The following is a 26,515-nucleotide window of genomic DNA, read 5'->3' on the forward strand; positions in this document are numbered from 1 at the left end:
TTAAATAAAATCATAACAATCAAGGTCCCCAGAGCTAAGGAAGGTATAAAAAGATAAATAAAAAGCATTTATAGACAAAAGAAGAATAAACTGGTATTTAAAAGCATAATAAAAAGAAATGAAAAATTAAAATCAAATGTTTAAAGAGGTATAAAAATGAATGGGCCGTTCCTCTGCAACCTAAAAGTTCCCCTTAAGCTCCCTTCATTGGCTGTTTGTAGTCCAAATGAAGGGAGGATTAGTTACAAAACACTGCTAAATTATTTATTGTTAGTATATGGAATTCAGCATGGAGGCAGGTCAGGGGTCTGCTGAGAGTGAAGTAAAGCGACTACAGATGTCATAAATTTCACCAAGCGGGCAGCTAGCTGTGATGATTAGCCTTACAGAGAGGCTTCTACGGTGCCTTGGCAAGTACAAACATTTAAAATATGCCATACCAGTTGATGGACCTGGCCCTTTTACAGGGTCATTCCCCAAATGTGTTTGCTTTTCATTCCTTATTTTTCTGGCCCTTGTTGGCTGACGTTATGACCCTGAGCACTTTTTCACTGCTAATCAGTGCAAAAGTGCATGTCCTCTCCCTTGTAAACTTGGTATGACTGGCTTATATCTAATTGGCATATTTAATTTCCCTAAAGTCCCTTGAAAAGGGGTATCCCTATACCCAAGGCCTGTAAAGTAAATTCTACTAGTGGTCCTGCAGTGCTGCTTGCACCACCCACTGAAGTAGCCTTTCAAACCTGTCTCAGGCCTGCTAGCGCAGGGCCTGTGTGCACAGATTTCTGCCATAGGGACCTGCCATCTAAATTTACTTGCCAGGCCCAGAACTCCCCTTTTACAACATGTAAGTCACCCCTAAGGTAGGCCCTAGTTAGCCCGATGGTCAGGGTGCCATTTATGTAGAGGGCAGGACATGTGCCAGGTAGCGTTGCCTGTCCAGGTAGTGACATACAGCCTAACTTGATGTCTCACTGCTTTGAGTGCTGCCTTCTCATAGGTTTGCATTAGAAATGCCCTGCCTTATGTGTAAAGGGTAGTGTCTGATTTATAAGGGGTCGCGTAGGCATGTTTGGTATGGTTGTAATGGTAGTGAGAAATGCTGCTTACTGGTGTAGGTGGATATTTTATTATCATTACAGAAATGCCACTTCTAGAAAGTGAGCATCTCTCTGTGCTTATGACTCTGGTGTTTTGCAGCTTGACTCCAATCCACGTCTGGGCAGAGTGACAGTTGGGCTTTGTGCATACTTTTCAGACAACCATGTACAAAGGGAGTGTAGAGGTGTCACAGAGGTGCATCTACATAATGAATAGTCTTCCTGGGCTGAGAGAAGGGAGAGTCGGGGCACACCTGCATTTATAAAGGCTGTGCCCTGGCCTCACACAATAGGGTTGTTTACCCCTAATTGATGTTTGGAGCCTGTGCTGAATGAAAGAGCAGACACCGCTAGAACCACTTGTAACTGGTTGCAACTCCCTCTCCTCCTCATTGAAAATGCTTTGCAGAACTGATTATAAGTACAGGAGATTTTTTCCCACAATTCAGACTTGAAGAGACTTACTTGAAACTGGACACAGGATGCTGCCAAATGGACTCACCAGGACCCACCTTGGACTGCTGCTGTTGTGCTGACCTGTGACCTGCCTGGTAACTAGGAGGAACTGCCACCATCTGCACAGTAGGAGGCTGGCCTGGCTAATAGTGGGTACCTTGTGGTACTTACACCTTGTGCAGGTCCAGTTATCCCTTATTAGCAGATTAGTAGTGTTCTAGCAGCTTAGGCTGATAGAGACACAATACTCAGAGTTACTAAAAATAAAGGTACTTTATCTTAGTGACAATATGCCAAAAGTATCTCAGAGGATATACTCCCTTAGGAGGTAAGTAATATACACAAACTATATGCACACAAACCAAAATCAGGTAAGTAACAGTTAGAAAAGTAGTGCAAACAATGTAGAACACAATAGAATGCAATAGGGAGAAATAGGCCTGGGGCAACACAAACCATATACTCCAAAAGTGGATTGCAAACCATGAATGGACCCAAGAACATAGTGTAGTGTGTTTAGGGTCGCTGGGAGTGTAAGAAAACACTAAGGGTGTCCAAGATACCCCACACCAAGACCCTGAAAAGTAGGAGTAAAGTTACCCTACTGCCCAAAAAAGATAGTAAAGTCGAGATGTGGGATTCTGTAAAGACAACAACTGTCTACAAAGCACTGAGGACGGATTCCTGGACCTGATGACCTGCAAAGGAAGGGGACCAAGTCCAAGAGTCACACAAGTGTCCGGGGGGGGGGCAGGAGCCCACTAAACCGTGGATGAAGGTGCAAAAGGGCTGCCTCTGGCTGGAAGAAGCTGAATATTCTGCAAGAATGGAAGGTGCCAGGAACTTCTCCTTTGGTCAGAAGATGTCCCACGGCTTTCTGGAGGATGCAGAGTTATTTCCACGCAGAAAGACTGCAAACAAGCCTTGCTAGCTGCAAGAGTCGCAGTTGAAGATAATGGGTGCTGCCTGGGCCCAGGAAGGACCAGGAGGTTGCCCCTTGGAGGAGGAGACAGAGGGGGCACTCAGCAACAGAGAGGGATAGCCTATGCAGAAGCAGGCAGCACTTGCAGAAGTACTTGAACAGGCATTCAAGAAATCTGAGCACGGCGGTCATCTCAACACAACAAAAGAGGGTCCCACGAAGCCGGTGGTCAAATCAGCAAGTTGAGCAATGCAGGACGGAGTGCTGGGGAGTTGTGCTGTGCTGTGCATGAAGGAATCCTTGCAAAAGAGCACAGCTGCAGATCACACTGTGCACAGGATTACTGCCTGGCTTGGGGTGGCAAGGACTGACCTCCACCAAATTTGGACAGAAGGACCACTGGACTGCCGGGGTCACTTGGATCCAGCTCCTGTGTTCCAGGGACCACGCTCGTCAAGATGAGAGGGAACCCAGAGGACCGGTGATGCAGAAGTTTGGTGCCTGCGGTAGCAGGGGGAAGATTCTGTTGCCCCACGGGAGATTTCTTCTTGGCTTCCAGTGCAGGGTGAGGGCAGACAGCCCTCAGAGCATGCACCACCAGGAAACAGTCGAGAAAGCTGGCAGGATTAGGTGCAACAATGTTGCTGGTAGCCTTCTTGTTACTTTGGTGCGGTTTCGCAGGCGTCCTAGAGCAGACAGCAGTCAATCCTTGGCAGAAGTCAAAGAGAGAGATGCAGAGGAACTCTGGTGAGCTCTTGCATTCGTTATCTGATGAGAAACCCACAGGAGAGACCCTAAATAGCCCTCAGAGTAGGATTGGCTACCTAACCAGGTAAGGGCCTATTAGGAGGGGTCTCTGACATCACCTCCTGGCACTGGCCACTCAGAGGTCTCCATTGTGCTCTCACACCTCTGCGTTCAAAATGGCAGAGATCTGGGACACACTGGAGGAGCTCTGGGCACCACCCCTGGGGTGGTGATGGACAGCGGAGTGGTCACTTCCCTTTCCTTTGTCCAGTTTTGCGCCAGAGCAGGGGCTGGGGAATCCCTGAACCGGTGTAGACTGGCTTATGCAAGGAGGGCACCATCAGTGCCCTCCAAAGCATTTCCAGAGGCTTGGGGAGGCTACTCCTCTACAGCCCTTAACACCTATTTCCAAGGGGAGACGGTGTAACACCCTCTCTCAGAGGAAACCTTTGTTCTGCCTTCCTGGGACTGGGCTGCCCAGACCCTAGGAGGCCAGAAACCTGTCTGAGGGTTGGCAGCAGCGTTAGCTGCAGAGAAAACCCCAGAGAGCTTGTTTGGCAGTACCAGGGTCCATGCTGCAGCCCCAGGGATGCATGGGATTGGCACCCCAATACAAGATCTGGCTTGGGGGGACAATTCCATGATCTTAGACATGTTACCTGGCCATGTTCGGAGTTACCATTGTAAAGCTACACATAGGTATTGACCTATATAACCTGTGACCTATGAACTATATGTAGTTCATGCGTGTAATGGTGTCCTCGCACTCACAAAGTCCAGGGAAATTGCCCTGAACAATGTGGGGGCACCTTAGCTAGTGCCAGGGTGCCCTCACATTTAGTACCTTTGCACCTAACCTTTTCTAGGTGAGGGTTAGACATCTAGGTGACTTATAAGTTACTCAAGTGCAGTGTAAAATGGCTGTGAAATAACGTGGACGTTATTTCACTCAGGCACAGTGGCAGTTCTGTGTAAGAATTGTCTGAGCTCCCTATGGGTGGCAAAAGAAATGCTGCAGCCCATAGGGATCTCCTGGAACCCCAATACCCTGGGTACCCAGGTACCATATACTAGGGAACTATAAGGGTGTTCTAGTGTGCCAATCAGAATTGGGGAAAATGGTCACTTGCCTGCAGTGACAATTGTAAAAGCAGAGAGAGCATAAACACTGAGGTTTTCGTTATCAGAGCCTCAGTGATACAGTTAGGCACCACACAGGGAACACATACAGGCCACAAACTTATGAGCATTGGGGTCCTGGCTAGCAGGATCCCAGTGACACATATCAAACACACTGACAACATAGGGTTTCCACTATGAGCACTGGGGCCCTGGCTAGCAGGATCCCAGTGAGACAGTAAAAAAACCTGACATATACTCACAAACAGGCCAAAGGTGGGGGTAACAAGGCTAGAAAGAGGTTACGTTCCTACATGCACCCCTTGTGCTGGCCTGTTGCTGGGCCTGCTAGCTCTGTGCTTCCCCCCTCTCTTGTCATGAACCAAGCACAAGGAATGCTTTCCTCCCTTCTCAGGCTTCCTAGCGCCGAGTGCAGCGCTTCCTTTACGGGTTTTTCCACACCGCGTACAGTGCTTCCGGTGTGGGCTTCATAGCGCCAAGAGCGGCACCTTTACTTTGTTCTTAGCGCTCGGAAGCATGTTGCTGGGAAGACAATTACCGTCACAGCCAGGCGGCCTGGTCTCACATCTTGTGAGCGCTCTTCCCGGTCTCCTGGAGGAGTAGTCACCGCCAAGACCCAGGCAGATCTAGCGCGGCCAAGTGCGTGCCATGTTGTGCCCCCGGGGGACTGGAGTACTCCGAGGTAGTGCCCCCTAGGCACTAAGAGGCCTCTGCTTGTGGGAGTTTTCACTTCTGCGGCCCGGGACAGGATCAACAAAGGGCTCGCACACCACACCGGGTGCGGCTGCATCAGGGTGGAGTGGAAGCCTCATTGGAGCCCCCTGCTCCCCCAGGCCCCAATCATCAGAGGAGCGCGGGCGGGAGAAGGAAGCCTTAATGTAGGCTCCCCGCCACTGAGCCCCATTTGAGCCCCGGAGATCACGGGTGGGAGGACGCCTACCCCGTTAGATTTCCCCCCTTGTCCCCTGTAGTGGGGTTTCATTCTGGCCCCCCCCCCCCGGTCGGAGGGCCCACAGTGGCCCCGGAGGGAATCCCTGGAAATGCGGGTCCCAGGAGGGGCCCCGATCAGAGAACAAGAGTGGGAACATACTGCCCCCTTCGTCAGGACCAACCCATGGCCCCCTATTAACGCCTAGGAGGGCCGGTGGCCCCCATAGTGATCTTCTTGGCCCTCAAAGTGCCATTTTTCATCCTAAAACAGGTACTTTTTCAAAGGTATAACATAATTCTTATGTTCCTCTTCTGGACTGGCTGGAATTATTATACTAACATGTTTTTATGATGTCACATATATGTACTGATGTTCCTTTTATGGGCCTGACATGCTGATATGTGTTTTATGACCTGCCATATGCTCTCTAAGGTTCCTTTTATGGATATTTATGATGTGGTTATGACAACCACATTTATTTCTCTATTGTGATTCCTGACTACTGCTTATGTTGCAGAATCCTGAGTACTTACTTGTTCTAATGTGACAACTGCTTATTCTTGCAGACTATTAGTAACCTGTGTAACGCTCTGACAACTGCTAAAGTATCAGGGATTACTGATATGTAATGTTTGGTCCAATTATGTTTTGTGCAATGCAGTTTATTTTTACATAGTTCAGTGTTGTGTTTACTTTGTGGTGTATATATTGCGTCACGTCTGTTCTGTTTGTTGTGCAAACGCTTTACACATTGCCTCCGGGTTAGGCCTGACTGCTCGTGCCGAACTACCAAGGGAGTGAGCAGGGGTTATCTTGGACGTGTAACTCCCTTGCCCTGACTAGAGTGGGTGGGTTCTGCCTGGCTTAGGCGCATACCCTAGCTAACCAGAAACCCCATTTCTAACACCAGTCAAATCCAGAACTCCCTCAGCGGATGCAACTCTTCACAAATGCAGAGTACAGGAGTCTCCCTATGCTCAGAGTCATCCAGATTCCCATGTCCGTAACAATAGGAGTTTAAGGGGATTAATCCAAGTCCATTAACTAACATTTCATGCTTGGGTAGAGAGGCAGAGGAAGGCAGGATGGGAGGGTCCCTGGCTCATACAGCGTAGAGACCAACCCACCACATCTCAATTTCTTCATGGCCTGTGCATCATATTCCATTGATATAAGCCTTGCTTATTTGATCAAGAGTTTGCCAATCACAGGGAACGGGAGGTCGCTTGTCCCGATTTCACATACCTCCAGGACCTTGGCGGCGTGGTTTAAGTACTTGTGCCAGATTGTTGCTGGGTTGCTTATTACTTTCAAGATTACATTTTTTAACATGTGGTTATTCGCCTGCTTCACTTTAAGGCTGTAAGCTGTGTTGTGCCAAACATCCTCTACGGTTCAGCCATACACCTAGATATTTATGGGTATCCACCACTTAAATGGACTTCCCTTCAATTAACCATGTCCCCCTTTTTTAGTTTGCAGGAGATTATAGTTACCCTTGTTTTTGTTACCTTCACTTTCATGTAATTGGACCTGCAGTAGCCGGCAAGCGCATTAAAGAGCCTCTGGAGGCCAATCAGTGTTTGGTCCAAGAGAACCATGTTATCTTTATACTGAAGTGATTGAACTTCGAGACCAGCCATTTTTGGTGGAAATGCCCTCATCGTTGCCAGGTGATCCGGCAGGTTACCTGGGTACAGATTAAATAGAAAAGGTGCCAGTATACAGCCTTGCTTCATGCCTTTATTTGTGTGGATTTTGCCCATAGTAGTCCACCCAACACTGACTCTTATCTTTATCCAAGGATCAAAATATAGGGCAATGATGGGTTTAAATAAAGTTTGAGGGAGGCGGCCAATATCTGCAGCCATGAAGAAACCCTCTCCTGCCACTGTCAGAGTGGCTGTTAGAGCCATGCCACCTATAGCAGAGTTGGAGGCAGAGCTGGAAAGGAAAGCAGTATAGGCTCTTCTAACTGAGGCCAAATGTGGGAAAAAAGAGCTGGGACGTGGAGGTGTTTTCACATGTTCTTGATCTTGGGCATTTTACCGATTTGCTGAAGGACAGTGAGTTTCCATTGCAGCAGCTTTTATCTACGACAGAAAATTACGTTGAAAAGATTAGCATTACAAATATCAGATATCAGAAGAAAATTACTGAGGCTATCAGAGACATGCAAGTGGAAGAGATGAGATGTGGGGACCTACCAGATATTCTGAACACTGAAACCAGCACTGATGAGTTCTTTCCCTTTCTTTTGACGTTAAATTGGCAATGTAATTACTTGACAACCCTTGTGCAGAATATTAACAAGCAACTACCAATGGATCCTCCTCACAAGATAGTGCTAGAGTGGGATGCGACGCAGAACTTTACTTCAGTTTCCGAAGACTTGGTGAGCAGTGTTGAAAATCTAGGAAATCTGCAAGTTTAGGGGCCTTCTCTTCCGCAAGTTGAAGGACGGTCAACAGAATGTTCCTCGTTGTGTCCCACCTCTACTAAAACAGACATTTTAGAGTACAGGAAAAATGAAGAAGCCTGCTGTAAAACTGTTTGGATTTGGATTGTTGTTCCTTCTAAACAAATTGACTAGGATGAGATTTGCTTTTTTTTGTAGCGAATGTATACGCCTATAAAGTTGTGCGAAAAGTAACAAATATTGGGACGATTTCAACTTCAGTTGTGTATGAGCATATTTTTTTGCCATGTTTATTTTCATGGGGTTGAATTCACAAAATTTGATAAGTTAGTGTCTCTTATGCCTGGAACTTCAGGAGCATCACCTAAGGGGTGAGTAAGGGTCTGAGGGAAGACTTTTTGGAATCAAAACCACAGTTACTCATGGTGGTTAAACTTTTTCACTTAATTACATGTTATTTTGCTGTTATGTTTTTTAAATATGAAGACAGTTTCAAAATCACAGTATTTTTAGAATCTGTTCTCTCTGTCTGTTCATATTAAATAATGCCGTCTCAATTCAGTGTGCTTCTCAAGTTACACACGGAATGGCATATCATTGCGTTTTCATTGCACCACCTCATCTAGAGTAGCCCACAACAATGTTATCTCCTGTAGTTGTATACTGAGTGCAACTGTTATTCAATAGTATTTGGAAACTCTACTGCATGTGCGTAGCAGCTCAAACAAGTGCGTAATTTTTATTGATAGTGAATTATTTTCAACGTCTGACACTTACAAGAGGTTTCGTTTTGTTAACAATGGTAACCTTCTCCCTCCTGTCCCTTTGCTCACGGTTTTAATATACTGTACTACCCTTAAGTCATAATAAAATAATATGGGTATACGGGATTTTATTCATTTTGTGTTGGGTGGTATGTTTTCACTGTAGCATTGTACTTAATCTTCTGTTTTGTATTTTTTGTTTGTTAACCTTGAGCTTGAAGATTGATTGTTTTCAGACAATGGTGCCTAATATCAACTTCAAAATGTACACATCCAGCGTGACAGCCTTAAAATTAGAATAGTTTCACAGGGGCCTGTTTTTTTTTAGCATTACTGAGGCGTGGTTAGTCCTTTAACGTCTTGCATCACTGGTATATGAACTCTAAATGAGAGTCCTGCAGAAAGAGCTTTCTAGTTCATGAAATCTCTCTTTTTGCTAGAGTGTGTGTGTGTGCGTTGGGGGGGGGGGGACAAAGAAAGCAATGCACCTTGAATCTTAAAATGTATTTGTTAGAGTAATAGAAGGCAGTAAAATTGTGACAATTAAAACAATTGTTAACACCACAGACTAGAAAGTGGTTCAGGATGTTGATGAATAATGGTTGAAAACATCTGCACAATGTCTGGCAACAGTAGAAAGAAAAGAGACCCATTTGTTATGTGGAGCGCTTTAAGGATTTAATAAAGGCATTTTAAATCACCAATGTTTAAGAGAGCTGGGCTTCAGGCCACTGTGGATACAAACAGTTTATCTGCCCCAACTGTCTATGATTGGTAATTCTAGTAAACCAATGTTTATATGTTCTCTAGTCCTGTTTGTTAAGTAGTTATTCTTATAGTAAAGCACATCCTGATTTAAAGATCACACCATCTTAAATATTTTCTGTTGTAGCAACAGAAGGTACAAAGGTACTGCCAAATTTTGTTAAACATAATCCTTGTGTAGTCTTTTAAGAATCATTTTCATCAGAATAGGTTTTATCTTGCAACAAATCCATCATTAACAGAAAACCAGAAACATCTGAGTGAGGAATATGTAATGGAAATACATGGAAAGAGGAAAGAAAGTGAGATAATTCTAATTCACATTTCAACCTAGACACAAATAATTTGCAAACATGTGGGCTATCCAATTTTATGATTCGAAAATTTGCAGTATGCACTTAATGTGCAAGAATACCAATATTCTCTGTTAATTTCCCAGCTGAGTCCTTGATGAACAAAAATAGTATTTGAGTGGTAGATTTGATGCAGTTCATGTGGCTTTATTCAAGAGCCACCCTTACCATTTAGTCTCATAGAATCATGGTACCTTCCACTGGGGCTTAGATCAACCTAAGTTGCAAAACTAGATTATTGCAATGATTAATATTAATATTTACAGGGTACATCAAAAGGAAACACATAACTATATTAAAATAAAGGGCCTTATTACGGGATTGGTGGTCCCATGACTGCCATGTTGGCAGTCACAGTGCGACCCGAAATGGACAGTATAAAGATAGACACTCACCTTCAGGCATCTATGCACATTCGGAGCCACCATGGAGCCCTTTGAAAACATCATGCCACTGCTTATGCTCGCCGACAGACAATGAAATCAGCGCCGCCGTGGATGACAGCAACCGCAAGTACACACACACCAGTATCATCAAGCCTTAAAAACTGCATGTAGCACCTGCAACCACATCATGGGGGTGCGCCACGGGCTGTAGCAACATGTTTCATGCAGTACACACTTACTGACACAGCAACATAGACAAACTCTCATTATGCACACTTTGGCCAGCACACTTACACTGCACAGCAACACCAAACAAATACACACAGCCACACTGCTCAGACACAGGGACACTGAAGGCTACACAACATTGTCACACACAGCAACAACACACCTATAGCACATGTACAATCACAGCTCACATACTCTCATTCTACCCTGGCCAGGAACAGTCTACACATACAACACACATACCTGTGGATGTGGCATGCAACACAAACAACACCACCAGGAAACAACCCTGAAATGGACACACATATCCACCACAATGGAAGCACAATGGCATACACAATAGACAGAGAGATAAACAGATAAAATAGATAAAGTGCATCATACTAACAATACCTGTACAGTTGGGATGTGACCATCAGGAGCATACATGGACTGAGGCTGCACTGGGACACATGTCACGTTGAATAGGCCCCTCATAAAATATGTGCACAGGAAATGGCCTCACATGGATTTCAGGGACAAACAATAGCAAAACCTAATGTCATGCACAGCCACACAATGCGGAAGGGGAAGTCAACAACTCCAACACCATGGGACATACCTCTACATGAACTGGCTGCGAGGGACACACATCTAAATGGACACAAGCACACCCAACTGCTAAGCAACCTAGCACCACTGAACACACTCCATGTCCGCACAGACAGATCTCAAGAATACACACTTCACATGTATACAATAGCCATATCAGGGGGACAAGTCTAACACCATACATGTCACATTGCACAACACAAAAAGAAATATATACCATACCAACCAGTGCACGATGTAATGAAACCAACATTGTACATACACACACAGACACAACACACAACATATATCCTTCCCTTGGTGGACAACAGCACTGAACACAAACTCACATACTGCAGACAACAGCACATGGAGCTGCAAGGAGGCACAAACACACACAACTGGAAGCGCTCAACCCAAGTCACTCAGGAACTGTAGGAGGCTGGCCTGGCATATAGTGGGTACCTTGTGGTACTTACACCTTGTGCCTGGTCCAGTTATCCCTTATTAGTAGAATAGAGGTGTTTCTAGCAGCTTAGGCTGATAGAGGTAGCTATAGCAGAGCAGCTTTGGCTGAATTAGGAGACATGCAAAGCTCCCACTATAACACTTATATCATATATCACAATATCACAAGAAAACACAATACTCAGAGTTACTAAAAATAAAGGTACTTTATTTTAGTGACAATATGCCAAAAGTATTTCAGAGGATATCCTCACTTAGGAGCTAAGTAATTTACACAAATTATGGGCCTCATTATGACCCTGGCGGGCGGCGGAGGCCGCCCGCCAGGATCCCGCCCTCCATTATACCGCTCCGCGGTCAGAAGACCGCGGAGGGTATTATGAGTTTTTCCCTGGGCTGGCGGGCGGTCTCCAAAAGACCGCCCGCCAGCCCAGGGAAAAACTCCCTTCCCACGAGGATGCCGGCTCGTAATCGAGCCGGCGGAGTGGGAAGGTGCGACGGGTGCAGTGGCACCCGTCGCGTATTTCAGTGTCTGCAAGGCAGACACTGAAATACTTTGCGGGGCCCTCTTACGGGGGCCCCTGCCGTGCCCATGCCATTGGCATGGGCACGGCAGGGGCCCCCAGGGGCCCCGCGACCCCCCCCTACCGCCATCCTGTTCATGGCGGCTTTCCCGCCATGAACAGGATGGCGGTAGGGGGGGTCAGAATCCCCTCGGCGGCGCAGCGAGCTGCGCCGCCTTGGAGGATTCTAAGGTCAGTGGAAAACCGGCGGGAGACCGCCGGTTTTCCCGTTCTGACCGCGGCCAAAGCGCCGCGGTCAGAATGACCAAGGGAGCACCGCCGGCCTGTCGGCGGTGCTCCCGCCCCCGTTGGCCCTGGCGGTAGAGAACCGCCAGGGTCAGAATGAGGGCCTATATGTACACAAACCAAAAATCAGGTAAGTAACAGACAAGTAGTGCAAACAATGTAGAATCACAATAGGATACAATAGGTAGAAATAGGCCTGGGGCAACACAAACCATATACTCCAAAAGTGGAATGTGAATCACGAATGGACCCCAGGCCTATGGTAGGTTGTATAGGGTCGTTGGGACTGTTAGAAAACACTAAGGTTGACCAAGATACCCAACCCCAAGACCCTGAAAAGTAGGAGTAAAGATACCCTATTGCCCCAGAAAGACAGTATAGTCGAGATGGGGGATTCTGCAAGAACAATGACCACCAGCAAAACACTTAAGACGGATTCCTGGACCTGAGGACCTGTAGAGGAAGGGGACCAAGTCCAAGAGTCACCCAAGTGTCCGGGGGGGGCAGGAGCCCACTAAACCCTGGATGAAGGTGCAAAAGGGCTGCCTCTGGGTGGAAGAAGCCAAAGATTCTGCAACAACGGAAGGTGCCAGGAACTTCTTCTTTGGTCAGAAGATGTTCCACGGCATGCTGGAGAATGCAGAGTTGTTTCCATGCAGGAATACTGCAAACAAGCCTTGCTAGCTACAAGAGTTGTAGTTGAGGATTTTGTGTGCTGCTGGGGCCCAGGAAGGACCAGGAGGTCGCCCCTTGGAGGAGGAGACAGAGGAGGTAATCAGCAACTCACCCGCAGAAACAAGCAGCACCCACAGAAGTACCAGAACAGGCACATCGCAGATATGAGTACAGCAGTCGACTCAGAGTCACAAAGGAGAGTCCCACAACGTCAGAGTCCAACTCAGCAAGTTGGGCAATGCAGGACGGAGTGCTGGGGACCCAGGCTAGGCTGTGCACAAAGGAATCCTTGGAAAAGTGCACAGAAGCCAGAACAGCTGCAGATCACACAGTACACAGGATTACAGTCTGGCGTGGGGAGGCAAGGACTTACCTCCACAAGATTTGGACAGAAGGGCCACTGGACTGTGGGAGACACTTGGAACCAGCTCCTGTGTTCCAGGGACCAAGCTTGTCAGGATGAGAGGGGACCCAGAGGACCGGTGATGCAGAAGTTTGGTGCCTGCGTTGGCAGGGGGAAGATTCCGTCGACCCACTGGAGATTTCTTCTTGGCTTCCAGTGCAGTGTGAAGGCAGACAGCCCTCAGAGCATGCACCACCAGGAAACAGTCAAGAAAGCCGGAAGGATGAGGCGCTACAATGTTGCTGGCAGTCGTCTTGCTACTTTGTTGCAGTTTTGCAGGTGTCCTGGAGCAGTCAGCTGTCAATCCCTGGCAGAAGTCGAAGAGGGAAGTGCAGAGGAACTCTGGTGAACTCTTGCATTCGTTATCTGAGGAATAGCTCAGAGGAGAGATCCTAAATAGCCCAAAAAGAAGTATCCAAGATGGCAGAGGTCTGTGACACACTGGAGGAGCTCTGGGCACCTCCCCTGGGAGGTGCTGGTCAGGGGAGTGGTCAGTCCCCTTTCCTTTGTCCAGTTTCACATCAGAGCAGGGCTGGGGGATCCCTGCACCGGTGTAGACTGGCTTATGCAGAGATGGGCACCATCTGTGCCCATCAAAGCATTTCCAGAGGCTGGGGGAGGCTACTCCTCCCCAGCCCTTCACACCTATTTCCAAAGGGAGGGGTGTATCACCCTCTCTCAGAGGAAATCCTTTGTTCTGCCTTCCTGGGACCAGGCTGCCCAGGCCACAGGGGGCAGAAACCTGTCTAAGGGGTTGGCAGCAGCAGCAGCTGCAGTGGAGACCCCGGAAAGGCAGTTTGGCAGTACCCTGGTTCTGTGCTAGAGACCCGGGGATGCATGGAATTGTCCCCCCAATACCATGATCCTAGACATGTTACATGGCCTTGTTAGGAGTTACCATTGTGATGCTACATATAGGTAGTGACCTATATGTAGTGCATCCGTGTCATGTTGTCCCCGCACTCACAAAGTTCAGTGAATTTGCCCTGAACAATGTGGGGGCACCTTTGCTAGTGCCAGGGTGCCCACACACTAAGTAACTTGGCACCTAACCTTCACCAAGTGAGGGTTAGACATATAGGTGACTTATAAGTTACTTATGTGCAGTGAAAAATGGCTGTGAATTAACGTGTACGTTATTTCACTCAGGCTGCAGTGGCAGTCCTGTGTAAGAATTGTCTGAACTCCCTATGGGTGGCAAAAGAAATGCTGCAGCCCATAGGGATCTCCTGGAACCCCTATACCCTGGGAACCTAGGTACCATATACAAGGGAATTATAAGGGTGTTCCGGTGTGCCAATGAGAATTGATAAAATTAGTCACTAGCCTGCAGTGACAATTTTAAAAAGCAGAGAGAGCATAAACACTGAGGTTCTGGTTAGCAGAGCCTCAGTGATACAGTTAGGCGCCACACAGGGAACAAATACAGGGCATACACTATGAGCACTGGGGTCCTGCCTAGCAGGATCCCACTGACACATAGGCAAAAACAAACATACACATAGTGAAATTGGGGGTAACATGCCAGACAAGAGGGAACTACAGGAACAACATCAGCCTAGGGAAAAAATTGAGGGATAAAGGTGTAGCCAACAAAATCAACTCCTTGGCCAACTGCAAATATGGGATGAACTATGTACAAAGGCCATTGGCCAGTACAATCAAAGAATAAAACATGGGACAGTGTTGTGCCCCTACTTGACTCCAGACTGCCATGTAACCTCCACAGTAAGGGGCATCAAGAGGACAGGCAGACACCTCAGGGATTATCTGGGGTGGGGGGGGATTGGATTTGGGACAAGGGGTATTGGTTTGGGCTTGGGAAGGAGCTCTGTTTTTTGGAGGGGTGGCCTTCTCCTTGGGGGGAGAGGTATGGGTCTTTGCAGGGGAGGGAGGCCTTGGAGGTGAAAGGGATGGATACGAACCTTTTGGTGTGGTATGGGGGGAAGAACAGGGGTAAGATCTAGCTCACAAAGGTAAAGTTTTTTAGACACAGGGGGACGGTCATAAGAAGGTGGTTGGGATTTGGAGGTTGTGGGAGTGATTGTCTGATGTGTGGTTGTGGATGTCTTGGGTACGTGCTCATGGGAGGTATTCTTGTGTGTGGTGGTATCTGTTGGGTGGATGAGTGAGGGCGTTTATGTGTCTTGGTCTCATGGCAGTGAAGGTGCTTGGGACTGCTGTGTTAGGTAGGTGGCTGTCTATAGGGGTGGTGACTGCAGGTATGGTAGATATGCTGGATGTAGGTGTGTCAGTAGCTATGTTGTCTGTGAGTGTGCTGTTTGGGGTGGATGTCTTAGGGTCTGCTGGGGTGGTGGCTGAAGTAGGATGGGATTGGTGGTTATGTCTGTGACTGTTGTGGTGGTGGCTTTGGGCAGGCATGATGTTGTGTGTGTGATGCTGGGGGTGGTGGGGGTGTCAAGGAGGGTAGTGGCTGTTGTCTGTGTGCGTGCCGGAGGAATGTCTCGTGGTGCTTGTGTTTCTGTGTCCTACCTTTGTCTGTTGAGGTGGAGGCCTGAGGATCTGTTTGTGTGCTTTGGGTAGGTAGGGGAAGGGCGGATGTTGACTGGGAAGAGGGAGGTGGAGGGGGACGGATGGTGGGGGTCACTGGCTGCTGTCAGTGTGGAGGCCAGAGCCTGAAAAGAACTCTGTAGGGCAGCCATTGCACCATGAATGCCTTCCAGGAATGCATTGGTCTGTTGGAGAAGATCTGCTAATCCCTGGATAGCATTCACGATGGAGGCCTGACCACAGAGATCGTTCTAAGGAGGTCAATAGCCTCCTCACTGAGGGCAACAGGGCTTACAGGGGCAGGGGCGGAGGTGCCTGCAGCAATGGAGAGGCCCACCCTCTTGGTTGAGTGGGCACGGCCAACTGGGTGGAAAGCAACAGGGGGGGCATTGATAGAACAGGGTTTTGGTGGACAAGGATGGTACTGGGGGGTCTCCAATGGGTCTGCCACCAATAAGGAATGGCCAATGGAGAAGGAATCTAATGATGATGAAGAATGTTCGGTCTACCCGTGGCACTCCCCTTGCCCTCCAGGCCACTGGATCCCTCTGTGTCAGTGGTATCTTGACCCAAAGTCCAGTGGCTAGGTGCTTCCCCACTCAGCTGTGCCCCATCTCCTTCACTTGCCGGTGCTGATGCTGCAAAAAGAAAGGGATATAGGGTCACAACATGTACCTGGTAACACTTCAGCCACAACTCTGAGTAACATAGAATGCCATCAGGCCTCAGCAAAAACATACACTTGAGTGGCACATAAATGTCCCATAACAAATGCTTGCATGCCATCTGGATTTCCAAATGTTACCCACTTGTAATTCAGGATGTCAGACTACTACAATTGCATGGGTGAAGTCTGGCAAACCCCACAATCATACTACAATCCCCAACGCTATGCCACATGCAGCAGACTCCACTTAACTTTTACCCAACAAAAGTATCCTGTTGTAAAGTACACACTCATTTTTCGCACACAAGTCTGTGCACACATCCATTTTGCACTTTCATGATGTACCAACATTTTGAGATGAAGCCAATGACAACAAGCTGACTGTGATGCAAAAGAGCAATATCCTACATTATTTGAAATGGTAATACCCATGCTACAATGGGCATGTAAAAAATCTACAGATCTACAAGTGACACCTCTCACAACAGAGTCAAGGAGGTATTATCTGTGTCACATAGAGAGGCCTTACAAGTGTCAATGAAAGGAACACCATTGACTTCAGGTTCAATATGTCATGGATTATTGTCTCAAGGATACACACAGCAAAGGTTAATTAAGGCCCAGGAAAGTCACCACTAATGTGTGACACCCATGACAATGACAACATCTGAGTGTGTCAGGAGTACACATCTGTCCCCTTAATGTTATAGAGACACATATCTCATAGTCACAAATAAAAGGACTATGACCTATTGCCCAATGAGAAGCAACAGCATTACCAAAATCTTGGACATGCTAAACATGGTAGCCATCTGTGGATGAATGCATGAACACAAACACATGTGATGCCAACATCAAACCAAGTCACTTCATGATGCATGACAACACTCAGGGAACATTCCTCAATTAATACAATGTGCTGTAAACTCTTCCACATGAAGACACATCAAGAGCATTGATAAACACAGATTGGCCCTACAATTTTGAGCCACCTGTCATATCCCCCATTGCTACAGCATTTCTACATGCCAAATGACATACTAGGATGCACGCATCTGGCAGACAATACACAATGCCAACAAACTCCTGTCTGTGACAAACACATAGGTGGTCATTACAACCCTGGCGGTTGGTGTTAAAGCGGCGGTAAAACCGCCAACAGGCCGGCGGTAAACAAAATGGAATCAGGACCGTGGCGGAAACCCCCAACATAGACAGCCACTTTAACACTCCAACCGCCACAGCGGTACAACCAAACAGCATGGCGGTCACCCCCAACAGACAGGCGGAGGACAATGTACCGCCCACAGTATCACAACCTACCAATCCGCCACCTTTTCCGGGGCAGATTCACCAAGAACAAAAACACGTCAGAAACAGGACTCAGAAGGGAAAACGCTCACCTCTACAAAACCCACGAGGAACCAGGACCCCATGGAACCAGAGCTGCAAATTCTCCCTGCCCTTATCTTCTTTGCTCCTCTACCAGGAGCACAAACGCCGGCGCCTAGACCACGGTGAGTACTGCACCTACGACACAGGGAGGGGGTTGGGAAAAAACAGGGACACACACATGCAACACACAACTCCCCCACCCCACCCTCACCCACTACAACACACACAGTAATACATATTGATACATTACAGTTACAACCCCCAAACCCCCTGGAAGAATGCAACGACAAAAGGAAATTAGTGTAACCATTGTAATATATTAAAATCCAGTACGCAAAAATATATATACACTATAAACAAATATATACATCAAGAATAGCAGTCCAGGTAGTGCTCCATTGAAGTCCGTGGAACACTGGGCCCACACGGCATGGGCGAGGCCCACACTCAATCCCCAAACATGACAGAGATAACACTGCAGGGGCATCAGATATCAATAAAACAGGCACCTCAGGGGGAAGGGAAAGGAGGGGCACCTCAGCCGGTTGAGTGCACGACGCCAAATCCACGAGGGTGCCACATGCCCACTGTTCAATCTTGGGGAGTGTAAAGCCACAGTCTCTCAAGTCTCTACAGTGGGTGGTTTGCCCACTGTTCAGTCCTGGGGAGTGCAAAGCCACAGTCTCTCAAGTCTCTACAGTGGGTGGTTTGCCCACTTTTCCATCCTGGGGAGTGCAAAGCCATAGTCTCTCAAGTTTCTACAGTGGGTGGTTTGCCCACTGTTCTATCCTGGGGAGTGCAAAGCCACAGTCTCTCAAGTGGATAACAGTCTCCACTGGTCCTGGAGGGGGCCTTGTGCCCAGAGTGCTTCATCCTGCCATGGTCTGAGGTAGTGGATGTATCTCTCCACTGGTTCTGGAGGGGGCCTGGGGCCCAGAGTGCTTCATCCTGCCAAGGACTGAGGTAGTGGATGTAACTCTCCACTGGTTCTGGAGGTGGCTTGGTGCTCAGAGTGCTTCATGCTGCCAAGGACTGAGGTAGTGGATGTATCTCTCCACTGGTTCTGGAGGGGGCTTTGTGCCTAGAGTGCTTCATCCTGCCAAGGACTGAGGTAGTGGATGTATCTCTCCACTGGTTCTGGAGGGGGATTGTGCCTAGAGTGCTTCATCCTGCCAAGGACTGAGGTAGTGGATGTATCTCTCCACTGGTTCTGGAGGGGGCCTGGTGCCCAGAGTGCTTCATCCTGCTTGTGACGGACTCAGTAGCGTCAGTGCCATTGGCGTTCATGGGCCAGCGGTGCTTGTTGCGGCAGTGTCCTTGGCAGTGGTGCTTGTGGCGGCAGTGTCCTGTTCAGCGGTGCTTGTGGCGGCAGTGTCCTGTTCAGCGGTGCTTGTGGCGGCAGTGTTCTGTTCAGCGGTGCGTGTTGCGGCGGGGTCCTTGGCAGTAACTCAGCTGCTGGTGGTCCTGCATGGCCCAGCGGGGCTGGTGCTGGCAGTCCTTTATGGCCCAGCGGGGCTGGTGCTGGTGGTCCTGTCTGGCCCAGCGGGGCTGGTGCTGGCGGTGGCATCCTGGGCAGCTGGGTTGGTGCTGGCGGTGGCCTCCTGGGCAGTGGGGATGATGCTGGCTGTGGCCTACTGGGCAGCGGGGATGATGCTGGCGGTGGCCTCCTGGGCAGCTGGGCTGGTGCTGCCGGTGGCCTCCTGGGCAGCGGGGATGATGCTGGTGGTGGCCTCCTGGGCAGCGGGGATGATGGCGGTGGCCTCCTGGGCAGCAGGGATGGTGCTGGCGGTGGCCTCCTGGGCAGCGGGGATGATGCTGGTGGTGGCCTCCCTGGCAGCTGGGCTGGTGCTGGCCTCCTGGGCAGCGGGGATGATGGAGGTGGCCTCCTGGGCAGTGGGGATGGTGCTCGCTGTGGCCTCCTGGGCAGCTGGGCTGGTGCTGGCGGTGACCTCCTGGGCAGTGGGGATGATGCTGGCGGTGGTCTCCTTGGTCAGCGGGGATGATGGCGGTGGCCTCCTGGGCAGCTGGGTTGGTGCTGGCGGTGGCCTCCTGGGCAGTGGGGATGATGCTGGCTGTGGCCTCCTGGGCAGCGGGGATGATGCTGGCGGTGGCCTCCTGGGCAGCTGGGCTGGTGCTGCCGGTGGCCTCCTGGGCAGCGGGGATGATGCTGGTGGTGGCCTCCTGGGCAGCGGGGATGATGGCGGTGGCCTCCTGGGCAACAGGGATGGTGCTGGCGGTGGCCTCCTGGGCAGCGGGGATGATGCTGGTGGTGGCCTCCCTGGCAGCTGGGCTGGTACTGGCGGTGGCCTCCTGGGCAGCGGGGATGATGGCGGTGGCCTCCTGGGCAGTGGGGATGGTGCTCGCTGTGGCCTCCTGGGCAGCTGGGCTGGTGCTGGCGGTGGCCTCCTGGGCAGTGGGGATGATGCTGGCGGTGGTCTCCTGGGCAGTGGCGATGATGGCGGTGGCCTCCTGGGCAGCGGGAATGATGGCGGTGGCCTTGGGAACACTGGGACTGGTAGCTGGAGGGGGTTTGGGAGTGGAGGAAGAGGTTGTGGGTGTAGGAGGTGTTCGTTTGGTGACTTTGGGTGAAGGTGCATGCACTGTATGCTGTTGTGAGGTGGATGGCTGTTGGGTGGGTGTGTGCCTGCGTTTGTGTATCTTGGGAGGTGGCGTCACAGACACACTGGGAGAGGACACAGGGGACCTGTGAATCGTAGTGGGGGTGGGGACTGCACCTCAACGAGGTGTGGTGGTGTGTGTGCTGGTGATGGAAGTAGTGGTTGTAGATGTAGTGCATGCAGGTGTGAGTGGAGACGAGACTGGGAGGGAGACGAGGAGGAGGGGGACACAGTGGAGGCAGTGGATGTTGGTGTGTCTCCATGTGTGTGATGCTTGCGTGAGTGCCTGTGCGATGTGTGGTGCTTATGTTTGCCTGAGCTTCCCTTGTATGTTGATGTGTGTGCATGCTGGTCTGATGGTGTGCTTGGGATAGGCTGAAGTACAGGGGATTGGGTCTGGGTGGAGGAAGTTGGAGGGGGGAGGCTAGAGACAGGGACAATAGCTGCCATCAGGGCTGAGGCCAGAGTCTGAAAAGCTTGTTGAAGGGCCGCCTGACCAGAATGAATACCCTCCAGAAATACATTTGTTTGTTGCAACTGCCTTTCTACACCCTGGATGGCATTCAAAATGGTAGACTGCCCAACAGTGAGGGACCTGAGGAGGTCAATGGCCTCCTCACTGAGGGCAGCAGGGGTGACTGGGGCAGGGCCTGAGGTGCCAGGGGCGAAGGTGATGCCCACCCTCCTGGGTGAGTAGTCACGGGGCAAAGGCTGAGGTGCTGCTGGAAGGGGGGTTGCTAGTGTACCTGTAGTTGTGGGGGGCACAGATGTGGCCACCACCACAAGGGATATCCCATCAGAGGACGAGTCGGTATCACTGGTGTCAGCTCCTGTCCCCGCTGTGGAGCTCCCATCGCCCTCTGTCCCACTGGTGAATTCTGAGTCCGTGGTCTCGCCCTTCAGGGCCATATGGGATGCAGCTCCCTCCTGCTCCGGTGCCACTGCTCCTCCACCTGATGATGCTAATGCACACAAGAACATGGAGACCACAAAAAGGGGGGGAACGACAGAAGAAAGACATATTTAGTGCATGCATTACCGCTACCATTGGCGGACACGACAGACACAGAAGCCCCCTGTACTACACCGCGCACTTGGGGTCCACTATTCAATCCCTGGGACATGGCCTACAAGGCTATGGCCGACATCTACACACATTGATGTCACAGGAGCCTGACTAGGTGTACTTGGCACTGTACACAGGTGGGGTGAGGTGCCACAGGGTCTTCCAGAACAAGGGGACCTAACTAGTACACTCTCCCTGGCCTAGGGAAACCCACAGCCCACCTCCCCCACCCAGACACCTTCACTGCACGCAAAATCAGCTGAATGAGAGTGTACTCACCCCCTTGTGGCTGCTGCGATGCCCTCAAGCGCCAATCCAACTCCGGGTACGCCACCGCCAGGATCCTGAACATCAGGGAGGTCATGGTGCGACGGGCACCCCTCCCACGTTGGGAGGCCATCCCCAGCTGGGCCTCCGCCGTCTTCTTGCCCCCGCGGCGAATGTCCTCCCATCTCTTACGGCAGTGGGTGCTCCGTCTGTGATAGACCCCCAGGGTCCGGATGTCCTTGGCGATGGCACGCCAGATGTCCTTCTTCTGGTGGGCGCTGACCTACATAAACTGTACAGGGGAAAAAAGGAAAGTTATTACCAACTGCACCGTCACAGTCATTGGCCCACATCCCTACCCTTGCCATGTGGCACATGCACTCGCCGTCGTTTCATGCACGCCTAATTCTCCCCCCCCATCTTTCATCCACCCCCCTCCACACAGGCATAGTCCATACAGCATGCTCCCAGTGTACTTACCTGGTTGTCTGGAGGACCGTAGAGTAGCGTGTACTGGGAGAGGACCCCATCCACGAGTTTCTCCAACTCCTCCGATGTGAAGGCAGGGGCCATTTCCCCAGACTCACGAGCCATTGTCTCTTCCAGACTGAGGTCAAGAAGCACTTGCAATGTAGGTCCTCTCCTGTCGAAGATCAGGTATCGAGTGATTGAACAGATAGAAAATGGCGGTTACGTCCGCGGTGGTACGAACCGTCACCGCCGCCGTACATCGTCATTGGCTCCTGGGACCCTTAGGGTCCAATGTTAAACAATGCAGAATTGCTCCGCTGTCTTTGACCGCCTACCGCGACGGTGTTACCTCACATCCCATTGTCCCACTTTACAGGTCAGGCAGCTGCCATTTCAGGGGCCCACATGGCTTAATTTGTAACTGCGTCACACATACCTAGGCCTTGCCTCAACACTCATTCAGGCCAAATTTCGGATTATGATTCGTGATCTGTGTAAACTGTGGGTACGTACCTCTGAGTTGGTTGACTCTGTGCTCGCTGTTGTCCTTCATAGGCACCGTCCCCTGGGACATGTGAGGAGATGGCGGCATCTTCCGGTGTACAGACCGCTGGTGGACCTGTCGACAATGAAGGAAAGACATGTGATCATCACCTACAGGCTTGATCGTGCCACAATCCTGGAACTGTGTGCCCAGCTGGAGCCAGACCTGATGTCAGCTGTCCGCCATCCCACAGGAATCCCCCCTCTAGTGCAGGTGCTGTCAGTACTCCATTTCCTTGCAAGTGGGTCATTTCAAACAACAGTGGCCATAGCATCAGGGATGTCCCAGCCTATGTTTTCCAACGTGTTGTCCAGAGTGTTGTGTGCCCTGCTGAAACACATGCGGAGCTACATCGTTTTCCCTCAGGTGGAGGATTTGCCTTCAGTGAAAGGTGATTTCTATGCCCTGGGACATATTCCCAACATCAGTGCCATTGATGGGACACATGTGGCTTTGGTACCCCCCCCGCAGGAGTGAACGGATGTACAGAAACCGGAAGAGTTATCATTCGATGAATGTGCAGATGGTGTGTTTGGCAGACCAGTACATCTCCCATGTGAATGCCAAATTCCCTGGCTCACTGCATGATGCTTACATCCTGAGGAATAGCAGCATCCCTTATGTGATGGGTCAACTCCAGAGGCACCGTGTGTGGCTATTAGGTGAGCACCTGGAAGCAAGTCAGTGGGAATGGTTGTCTGGGTCTGGGGATATCCCTACAGGTTAGTGTGTGTCTAACAGTTGTCCCTCGCCATTTGCAGGTGACTCTGGTTACCCCAACCTGTCATGGCTACTGACCCCAGTGAGGAATCCCAGGACAAGGGCAGAGGAACGCTACAATGAGGCCCATGGGCAGACTCTGAGGATTATAGAGCGGACCTTCGGCCTCCTGAAGGCCAGGTTCAGGTGCCTCCATGTGACAGGTGGATCCCTATTCTACTCACCAAAGAAGGTGTGCCAGATCATCGTGGCCTGCTGTATGCTGCACAACTTAGCTTTGTGACAACAGGTGCCTTTTCTGCAAGAGTATGGTCCAGATGGAGGTGTGGTGGCAGCTGTGGAGCCTGTGGAAAGGTAAGACGAGGAAGCAGAAGAAGAGGACATCGGCAACAGGAACTCGGTTATCCTGCAATACTTCCAGTGAGACACAGGTAAGAATACAAACCTGCCTACTACATGTACTTTAACACTACTACCTCTCTACTGTCTGTCTTTTTCACCCCGTATATGGTCACTGAGTTGTCACTTTCCCTTACGCTTTCACAGATGTGGGTCCCACTGTGTGACATCTGCTTTGTTTCCTCATGGACTAGAGCTGTGTGACTTAGGTATGTTGACATTACAATTGAAAGAGCATTTTGACACTGTAATTGCTTATACACTATTTCGAAATCACAGACAGACTCCTGATTGTTTTGTGCTTTAAGGGTGTTTATTTCAGTGTTCAATATTGGAGGGGGTTGTAAAATGGTGAGGGGTGATGGTGGAGGAATGCCCATGGCAGAGTCCAGTCTATTAGTCTCACAGGTGCATTGCCCAAATGGGCATAGGAAGTGGAGCTGGGGCAGTTTGAGGATGGACAGGGTGACAAGGTGGGACAGAACAATGACATTCAGGGTGGTCTCATTTCTTGGCGGGGGACTTGGCATCATTCTCCGTCTTTGTCCTGGATCTCAGGGACCGTTTGCGGGGTGGTTCTCCCTCTGCAGGGGGTGGGGTGCTGGTGTGGTGGTCCTGTGGCGGTGCCTCCTATCCAATAGCGCCGGCGGAGGTGGTGGGCAGTTCATCGTCCAGGCTAGTGTCAGGGGCCCCTTGTTTCCCTCCTGGTGTTGAGGACTTCCTTCAGCACCCCTACGATGGAGCCCAGGGTGGAATTGATGGATCTGAGCTCCTCCCAAAAGCCCAAATACTGTTCCTCCTGCAAGCGCTGGGTCTCCTGAAACTTGGCCAGTACCGTTGTCATCGTCTCCTGGGAATGGTGGTAGGATCCCATGATGTTGGAGAGGGCCTTGTGGAGAGTGGGTTCCCTTGGCCTTTCCTCCCCCTGTCGCACAGCAGCCCTCCCAGTTCCCCTGTGTTCCTGGGCCTCCGTCCCCTGGACCGTGTGCCCACTGCCACTGTCCCCAGGTCCCTGTTGTTGTTGGGGTGGTGGGTTAGCCTGGATTCCCTGTAGTGGTGGACACATTGCTGATTGACGTGTCCTGGGGACGGAGGCATGGGCCCGCTGGGTGGGTGCTGTGCTGGTGTTTCCAGAGGGGGGAAGCTCTGTGGTGGCCTGTGACTGTGTCAGGGGAACCGACTGTCCAGAGGTCCCCGATGGGCCGGGCTGGTCATCTAGATCCAGTTGGACAGAGCTGCTGTCATCACTGTGGGCCTCTTCTGTTGGTGGTGTGGACATGTGTGGACCCTCCTGTCCGGTGACGTTGGGTAGGGGTCCTGCAGGGGTATAAAAGGATGTTTATTACATCTGTGTGCCATGGTGTGCAATGGGTGGGTGACCGTGTACCCCAGAGCTTGCATTCCTGTGTGGGATCTTGTGTGATGGTGGTTTAGGTGGGTGTATGGGTATGTGCAGTGGCCATGCTTTGGTGATGGGTGTCCATGCTTTGTTGTTGCATGCAGGGCTTGGTGTTATGATGTGTGGTTTGTGATGTTGGGACATTTGTGAGGAGTTGGAGTGATGGGGTGAGGGTGGGGGTATGTGATAGCATGCATGTAGGGTAGGGGATGGAATAGTTAAGAGTTGACTTACCAGAGTCCATTCCTCCATCTCCTCCTGCGAGGCCCTCAGGATGCAGAATCGCCAAGACCTGCTCCTCCCATGTTGTTAGTTGTGGGGGAGGAGGTGGGGGTCCGCCGCCAGTCTGCTGAACCGCAAGGTGGTGTCTTGAGACCACGGAACGCACCTTCCCCCATAGGTCGTTCCACCTCTTCCTGATGTCATCCCTATTTCTTGGGTGATGTCCCACTGCGTTAACCCTGTCCACTATTCTGCGCCATAGCTCCATTTTCCTAGCTATGGTGTGCTGCACCTGTGATCCGAATAGCTGTGGCTCTACCAGGACGATTTCCTCCACCATGACCCTGAGCTCCTCCTCAGATAATCTGGGGTGTCTTTGCCGTGCCATTGGATGGTGTGGTGTGTGTAGTGATAAGTGGGGTGATATTTAGTGGTGTGTTGTGTGAGGTGCGTGGAAGTTATGTGGGTGATGGTATTGTGTGCCTGTGGATGCTTGGTGGTAGTTTGTAGTGTCTCTCTCTGGCCTTCTCTCGGTAATTTTTTAGTAGGGGTTTGTGGGTGATGTGGGTGTGTGTTTTATATTGTAATGGGTGTGTGGGAGTGGTGTGTCTATGTGTATCAGGTGTGTGTATTTCGAATTGTCCAATGTGGTAGTGTTTTGTAAGAGTGTGTGTATTTTGAGTGCGGCGGTGTGTACCGCCAATGGAATACTGCAGTTGAAAGACCGCCGCATGGATTCGTGTGTCGTGATAGTGTGGGCGTATTTCTGTTGGCGTGACGATGGAGGTTTTGTTATCGCCAGTTTATCACTGACCTTTGGCGTGGCGGACTTCTGTGGGTGTCTCAATTTTGGCGGGTTCCGAGCAGTGGGTCGTAATTGCTGCGGCGGAATTCCGTGGCCGTGTGTTGGCGGTCTTCTGCACGGCAGTAAGCGGCTTTTACCACCAATGTTGTAATGAGGGCCATAATGTACCACCAATGAAAATGTACCATTCCACTAAAATTTTGGGTACCACACGTATGTGAGGGGATGCAGAAACCATACCATCAACATGGCTAGGACATGCCTGAAATTTCAAATAATGAATGTTTCCCAAAGG

At 50.2% G+C, this 26,515-nt stretch overlaps 1 pseudogene; it reads left to right on the forward strand.

Moving 5' to 3' along the window:
* Window positions 1-3,067: 3,067 nt before the first annotated feature.
* On the forward strand, window positions 3,068-7,812 carry LOC138259763 (ankyrin repeat, SAM and basic leucine zipper domain-containing protein 1-like; annotated as a pseudogene).
* The last annotated feature ends 18,703 nt before the right edge of the window (window positions 7,813-26,515 follow it).

The sequence above is a fragment of the Pleurodeles waltl genome, chromosome 9 (genome assembly GCF_031143425.1).
Source record: "Pleurodeles waltl isolate 20211129_DDA chromosome 9, aPleWal1.hap1.20221129, whole genome shotgun sequence".
Lineage (NCBI taxonomy): Eukaryota > Metazoa > Chordata > Amphibia > Caudata > Salamandridae > Pleurodeles > Pleurodeles waltl.